Source organism: Bos grunniens, chromosome 21 (assembly GCF_055505025.1).
Source record: "Bos grunniens cultivar Pamir isolate PY7600 chromosome 21, Bosgru_T2T1.0, whole genome shotgun sequence".
In the NCBI taxonomy this organism is placed as follows: Eukaryota; Metazoa; Chordata; class Mammalia; order Artiodactyla; family Bovidae; genus Bos; species Bos grunniens.
Window position 1 is genome coordinate 49,178,479 of NC_141185.1, and position 8,211 is coordinate 49,186,689.

An 8,211-nucleotide genomic window follows, 5' to 3' on the forward strand; every position below is an offset into this window, starting at 1 on the left:
ATTGTTAGTGTATAGGAATGCAAGGGATTTCTGTGTGTTAATTTTGTATCCTGCAACTTTACTATATTCATTGATTAGCTCTAGTAATTTTCTGGTGGAGTCTTTAGGGTTTTCTATGTAGAGGATCATGTCATCTGCAAACAGTGAGAGTTTTACTTCTTCTTTTCCAATCTCTAACACCATACACAAAAATAAACTCAAAATGGATTAAAGATCTAAATGTAAGACCAGAAACTATAAAACTCCTAGAGGAAAACATAGGTAAAACACTCTCTGACATAAATCACAGCAGGATCCTCCATGACCCACCTCCCAGAGTAATGGAAATAAAAGCAAAAATAAACAAATGGGACCTAATTAAACTTAAAAGCTTTTGCACAATGAAGGAAACTATAAGCAAGGTGAAAAGACAGCCTTCAGAATGGGAGAAAATAATAGCAAATGAAGCAACTGACAAAGAATTAATTTCAAAAATATACAAGCAACTCCTGCAGCTCAATTCCAGAAAAATAAATGACCCAATAATAAAATGGGCCAAAGAACTAAACAGACATTTATCCAAAGAAGACATACAGATGGCTAACAAACACATGAAAAGATGCTCAACATCACTCATTATCAGAGAAATGCAAATCAAAACCACTATGAGGTACCATTTCACGCCACTCAGCTCAGAATGGCTGCTATCCAAAAGTCTACAAACAGTAAATGCTGGAGAGGGTGTGGAGAAAAGTGAACCCTCTTACACTGTTGGTGGGAATGCAAACTAGCACAGCCACTATGGAGAACAGTGTGGAGATTCCTTAAAAAACTGGAAATAGAACTGCCATATGACCCAGCAATCCCACTGCTGGGCATACACCCTGAGGAAACCAGAATTGAAAGAGACACGTGTACCCCAATGTTCATCGCAGCACTGTTTATAATAGCCAGGACATGGAAGCAACCTAGATGTCCATCAGCAGACAAATGGATAAGAAAGCTGTGATACATATACACAATGGAGTATCACTCAACCATTAAAAAGAATGCATTTGAATTAGTTCTAGTGAGGTGGATCAAACTGGAGCCTATTATACAGAGTGAAGTAAGCCAGAAAGAAAAACACCAATGCAGTATACTAATGCATATATATGGAATTTAGAAAGATGGTGTAACGATGACCCTATATGCGAGATAACGAAAGAGACACAAATGTAAAGAACAGTGTTTTGGACTCTGTGGGAGAAGGCAAGGGTGGGATGATTTGAGAGAATAGCATTGAAACATGTATATTATCATATGTGAAACAGATCACCAGTCCAGGTTTGATGCATGAGACAAGGTGCTCAGGCCTGGTGCGCTGGGATGACCCTGAGGAATGGGATGGGGAAGGAGGTGGGAGGGGTGTTCAGGATGGGGAACACATGTACACCCATGGCTGATTCATGTGAATGTTTGGAAAAACCCACTACAATATTGTAATTAGCCTCCAATTAAAATAAATAAAATTTTTAAAATGGTAACATACAGGTTTAAAAAAAAAAGAATTTGTCCCCAGGAAGCACTGAGGATAGTGCCCATGGTATGAGCTGAATAAATGTTAGGTCATTGTTGTTAGCATCGTCCTAGTCACCAGTTGGTCTTTCTCCCACCTACCACACCGTCCTCTAGACTAGAAGAGACCCCTGTGTTTTCAACTCTCAAATCCATCTGTAGACAGAGCTGGTGCCACAAGTTTAGGGGTTTTGAGCTCGTTTGTAGGTGGTGGGTAAAGACCTCCTGGATCAGTGCCACCCAGTCACTCATCAGGGAATCAGCCACTTCGTGCAGAGGCCGGGAGGCCAGAGAGAGTGAGAACTGGGCACACCAAGGGCCTGCAGGTAGCTGAGGACAGGAGTGGAGCTGAGATCTGGGTGGTGATGGAGAGCTGGGGCCTCAGAGGCGGGGAATAGGTTGGAGGTCATCCTGAGGACAGCAGGAAACCTGGGAGGGAGTGGGTGCGTGTGTGCGCATGTGTGTGTGTGCGTGTGTGCACGTGTGTGCGTGTGTGCGTGTGTGTGCGTGTGTTGGGCACGGGGGAGGTTTATGTGTCCCGTTTTGCTCTGGCTTCAGTGAGGAGAATGAATAAATGAAAAAGGAGACCTGATCACAAAGAGCAGAGGGCAAGAGGGAGGGATTATGAAAGGGCATGAGAAAACTCTTGAAGTGACAGATATGTTTATTATATTAATTGTGGAGATGGTTACATGAACGTACATGTGTTGCAACTTATGGACTTCTGTTATTATTATTATTGACTGGGCCATGTGGCATGTGGGATCTTAGTTCCCTGTTCAGTTCAGTTCAGTCTCTCAGTCGTGTCCTACTCTTTGCGACCCATGAATTTCAGCACACCAGGCCTCCCTGTCCATCACCAACTCCCGGAGTCCACTCAGACTCACGTCCATCGAGTCAGTGATGCCATCCAGCCATCTCATCCTCTGTCGTCCCCTTCTCCTCCTGCCCCCAGTCCCTCCCAGCATCAGAGTCTTTTCCAATGAGTCAACTCTTCGCATGAGGTGGCCAAAGTACTGGAGTTTCAGCTTTAGCATCATTCCTTCCAAAGAAATCCCAGGGCTGATCTCCTTCAGAATGGACTGGTTGGATCTCCTTGCAGTCCAAAGGACTCTCAAGAGTCTTCTCCAACACCACAGTTCAAAAGCATCAATTCTTCGGCGCTCAGCCTCCTTCACAGTCCAACCCTCACATCCATACATGACCACTGGAAAAACCATAGCCTTGACTACACGGACCTTTGTTGACAGTAATGTCTCTGCTTTTGAATATGCTGTCCAGGTTGGTCATAACTTTCCTTCCAAGGAGTAAGCGTCTTTTAATTTCATGGCTGCAGTCACCATCTGCAGTGATTTTGGAACCCCCCAAAATAAAGTCTGACACTGTTTCCACTGTTTCCCCATCTAATTCCCATGAAGTGATGGGACCGGATGCCATGATCTTAGTTTTCTGAATGTTAAACTTTCAGCCAGCTTTTTCACTCTCCTCTTTCACTTTCATCAAGAGACTTTTTAGTTCCTCTTCACTTTTTGCCATAAGAGTGGTGTCATCTGCATATCTGAAGTTATTGATATTTCTCCTGGCAATCTTGATTCCAGCTTGTGCTTCCTCTGGCCCAGCGTTTCTCATGATGTACTCTGCGTATAAGTTAAATAAGCAGGCTGACAATATCCTGCCTTGATGTACTCCTTTTCCTATTTGGAACCAGTTCTGTTATTCCATGTCCAGTTCTAACTATTGCTTCCTGACCTGTATACAGGTTTCTCAAGAGGCAGGTCAGGTGGTCTGGGATTCCCATCTCTTTCAGAATTTTCCACAGTTTATTGTGATCCACACAGTCAAAGGCTTTGGTGTAGTCAATAAAGCAGAAATAGATGTTTTTCTGGAACTCTCTTGCTTTTTCAATGATCCAGCAGACCTTGGCAATTTGATCTCTGGTTCCTCTGCCTTTTCTAAAACCAGCTTGAACATCTGGTAGTTCACGGTTCGCATATTGCTGAAGCCTGGCTTGGAGAATTTTGAGCATAACTTTACTAGTGTGTGAGATGAGTGCAATTGTGCGGTAGTTTGAGCATTGTTTGGCATTGCCTTTCTTTGGGATTGGAATGAAAACTGACCTTTTCCAGTCCTGTGGTCACTACTGAGTTTTCCAAATGTGCTGGCATGTTGAGTGCAGCACTTTCACAGCACCATCTTTCAGGATTTGAAATAGCTCAACTGGAATTCCATCACCTCCACTAGCTTTGTTCGTAGCGATGCTTTCTAAGGCCCACTTGACTTCACATTCCAAGATGTCTGGCTCTAGGTGAGTGATCACACTATTGTGATTATCTGGGTCATGAAGATCTTTTTTTGTACAGTTCTTCTGTGTATTCTTGCCACCTCTTCTTAATACCTTCTGCTTCTGGTAGGTCCATACCATTTCTGTCCTTTATTGAGCCCATCTTTGCATGAAATGTCAGAGATCTCTAGTCTTTCCCATTCTGTTGCTTTCCTCTATTTCTTTGCACTGATCACTGAGGAAGGCTTTCTTATCTCTCCTTGCTATTCTTTGGAACTCTGAATTCAAATGGGTTTATCTTCCCTTTTCTCCTTTGCTTTTTGCTTCTCTTCTTTTCACAGCTATTTGTAAGGCCTCCTCAGACAGCCATTTTGCTTTTTTGCATTTCTTTTTCTTGGGGATGGTCTTGATCCCTGTCTCCTGTACAATGTCATGAACCTCCGTCCATAGTTCATCAGGCACTCTATCTATCAGATCTAGTCCCTTAAATCTATTTGTCACTTCCACTGTATAATTGTAAGGGATTTGATTTAGGTCATACCTGAATGGTCTAGTGGTTTTCCCTACTTTCTTCAACTTGTCTGAATTTGGCAATAAGGAGTTCATGATCTAAGCCACAGTCGGCTCCCAGTCTTGTTTTTGCTGACTGTATAGAGCTTCTCCATCTTTGGCTGCAAAGAATATAATCAGTCTGATTTTGGTGTTGACCACCTGGTGATATCATGTGTAGAGTCTTCTCTTGCTTTGTTGGAAGAGGGTGTTTGCTATAACCAGTGCATTTTCTTGGCAAAACTCTATTAGCCTTTGCCCTGCTTCATTCCATATTCCAAGGCCAAATTTGCCTGTTACCCCTGTTTCTTGACTTCCTACTTTTGCATTTCAGTCCCCTATAATGAAAAGGACATCTTTTTTGGGTGTTAGTTCTAAAAGGTCTTGTAGGTCTTCATAGAACCGTTCAGCTTCTTCAGCATTACTGGTTGGGGCATAGATTTGGATTACTGTGGTATTGAATGGTTTTAGTTCCCTGACTAGGGATCAAATCCACACTCTCCACTGGAAGAGTGGACTCTTAAGCACTGGACCATCAGGGAAGTCCAGAACTTGCAGACTTTATACATAGTTTGTTGTATGGCAGGTATACCTCAATAAACTGTTTTTAAGGAAAATCCAACTCTGCTAGACTAGAATTCTAATAAAATTCTTATCCTTATTTTACAGATGAGGAAAATGAGCCTCTTTGGGATTAAATTACTTGCTGAGGGTCGCTCAGCTCTTAAAGGCTGGATCCAGAGTGTGAATAGACCAGGTGTGCCCGAATTCAAAACCTGTGCCTTTTAATCCCAAAGGAGTCTGAGTGGCAGGCCAAGGGGCCAGGAGTGAGAGCCCCCAGGTCTGAATACAGCCCACCTATGGAACCCCAGAGCCAGCCCCTGCTTAAATAGAGTTCCCCAAGAGCCCCCTCAGTGGGGAGGTAGGCAGACGCCCAGCCCCACAGTTTTCAGAGCAGCCCCACGTCTCCTGGGAGAGTGGGCACAACATGGCAATGGCGGGTTCTGGAGCTGACTGGTACCCCTTGGGAGGGCTGACTTAAAATTTCAGGAATTTCACAAATCAGTTGCTAAGCATAGCCATTATTTTTTCCCCATAAATCAGAATGTAAACCAGACATACAGAACAATCCACATAACCCCAAACAAGTTTTAATTTTCCTCTGCTAAAAGTTATTACCCAGGAGGTATTTAATAAGCATTTGTTGAATTGAAAAATAGAGAAATTTTAAAACTCTGAATTTTAGTAATTTTTGACTTACTCACTTACTGGACCAAAAAAAAAAAGGAGAAGGAAAAAAGGCTAGTAGAGAAGAGTATCTTCAGATAGGCCTCTATCATTTCCACTTTGATGCTCTCTGGTTATCATCAGGACAACCAGAGTAACCTAGAGCTGCTTCAGCAGAAATGTCAGCTCCCAGTGACTACTTGATACTTTGGTGACCTAATGGTCCTCAATCCATTCAACACGGGAATTCTGCCATAGAATTCCCACAGTCTGAAGAGAGAAAGAATATTAGAAGTTTGCTACAGAGTTAAAGTAAATTAAAGGAAAGCAAAGAAGTGTTTGTGCAACCAAACAGCCAAAGGAATTCTTTAGAGTCAGTATTTCCAGATAGCAGGAAAACATAGCCATGATCAAAAATTAAATTATATATGTTTACGATTAACTCAAATATGTAAAATACAAAGGTCATAATACTCAAAACTCGTGACCTCCTAATTATGTTCCCAGTTCTTTTTTTTTTTTTTTCCCCAGAGTTTGGAAATCTGTAGTAAAGATGGAAGGGTCTGGGTTGTAACAGATGATAAATATGGCTGTAGAGGGAGTGACTGGATGAAATACTTGCCCAGGTTGGAGTCCCTAGACATGACAGCAGCAGTGATGGGAAGCCAGTATTAGCTGCCAGTATTAGCTGCCTGTGTTCCCACTTCTGTGTGTGATTGGCTACATGGTGGCTCACCCTGCCTGTGCCCCCTGGTTCACATCCCCCAGCATGCCCAGCGTCTTGGATCAGCTGAACATCGTGAATGGCATCCTTTTCATTCTTTTCCAGTGAGGCCCCACTTGGACATCAGCCTGTACTTTCTTGGACTTTTTAAACTTTACTAGTTGGCATGGCTCGGATTGAGAAGTATATCCTGTGGGAAGGAGTTTCTCGTGAATCCTTCCATAAATACTCTGCATAATTGGGCAAACACAGATCTGTAATCTTTTTCCCCTTAAGGCACAAAATTGTAGCAAACCATGCATGTAGATATTATTCTCCTGCACTGAATCTGCCTTGGCGATCATTTCATGTCAGTATGTAAAGAGCTAGTGTAAAGAACTCGCCTGCCAATGCAGGAGATGTAAGAGACATGGGTTCGATCCCTGAGTGAGGAAGATCCCCGGAAGAAGGGAATGGCAACCCACTCCAACATTCTTGCCTGGAGAATTCCATGGACAGAGGAGGCTGGCGAGCTACAGTCCATGGGGTTGCAAAGAGTTAGACACAACTGAAGTGACTTAGCACACACGTGTGTGATTAGCTACATTTTATTTAGCACTTCTCTGTTATGTTCCCACTTCTGACCAGTATTCATGCTCTTTCAGTTCTGTGCACCATCATGTCTATTAGGTAGAGACCATCTCTTCCCAACTCCTCTTCCTGTGGTAGCTTGAATTTGGACAGGAGGGATTATTTACACCCTAGAGATGGGAAGGGGCTTCCCTTGTGGCTCAGCTGGTAAAGAATCTGCCTGCAATGCAAGAGACCTGGGTTCAGTCCCTGGGTTGGCAAGATCCCCTGGAGAAGGAAAAGGCTACACACTCCAGTATTCTGGCCTGGAGAATTCCATGGACTGTGTAGAGATGGGAAGAAGCTGCTGCTGCTGCTGCTGCTGCTAAGTCACTTCAGTCGTGTCTGACTCTGTGCAACCCCGTAGACAGCAGCCCACCAGGCTCCCCTGTCCCTGGGATTCTCCAGGCAAGAACACTGGAGTGGGTTGCCATTTCCTTCTCCAATGCATGAAAGTGAAAAGTGAAAGTGAAGTCGCTCAGTTGTATCCGACTCTTAGCGACCCCATGGACTGCAGCCTACCAGGCTCCTCCATCCATGGGATTTTCCAGGCAAGAGTACTGGGGAAGAAGCTAAATCAACACAAACCCTTCAAGCTCCCCACATCCCCCTCACCTGTGGAATGTTAAACATTTAATCATCACATCACTAAGCCCTAGGGTCTTGGGCAGGAGGCTCAGGTCTGGGGTTGAAGGGAGAGGCAAGCCCAGAGAGAGGCTGGAAGCCCCGGGCTGCCTGTAAAGAGAGCCCAGCCGCCTGACCTTTCGTGTATTTCCTCACTTAATCTCACCACAACCCCAAGAGGTAAAGTGCTATTACTGCCTGCAGAGAAGTTTCTTGCCCAACTAATAAGTGTCATGTCTAGTCAAAACTACGGTTTTTCCAGTAGTCATGTACGGATGTGAGAGTTGGACCATAATGAGAGTTGAGTGCTGAAGAATTGATGCTTTCGAACTATGGTGCTGGAGAAGACTCTTAAGAGTCCCTTGGACTGCAAGGAGATCAAACCAGTCAATCCTAAAGGAAAGTAGTCCTGACTATTCATTGGAAGGACTGATGCTGAAGCTGAAGCTCCAATACTTTGGCCACCTGATATGAAGAGCTGATTCATTGGTGCTGGAAAAGATTGAGAGCAGGAGGAGAAGGGGGCAACAGAGGATGAGATGGTTGGGTGGCATCATAAACTCAATGGACATGAGTTTAAGCAAACTCTGGGAGACAGAAAAGGACAGGGAAGCCTGGCATGCTGCATCCGTGGGGTTGCAAAGATTCAGAAATGATTGAG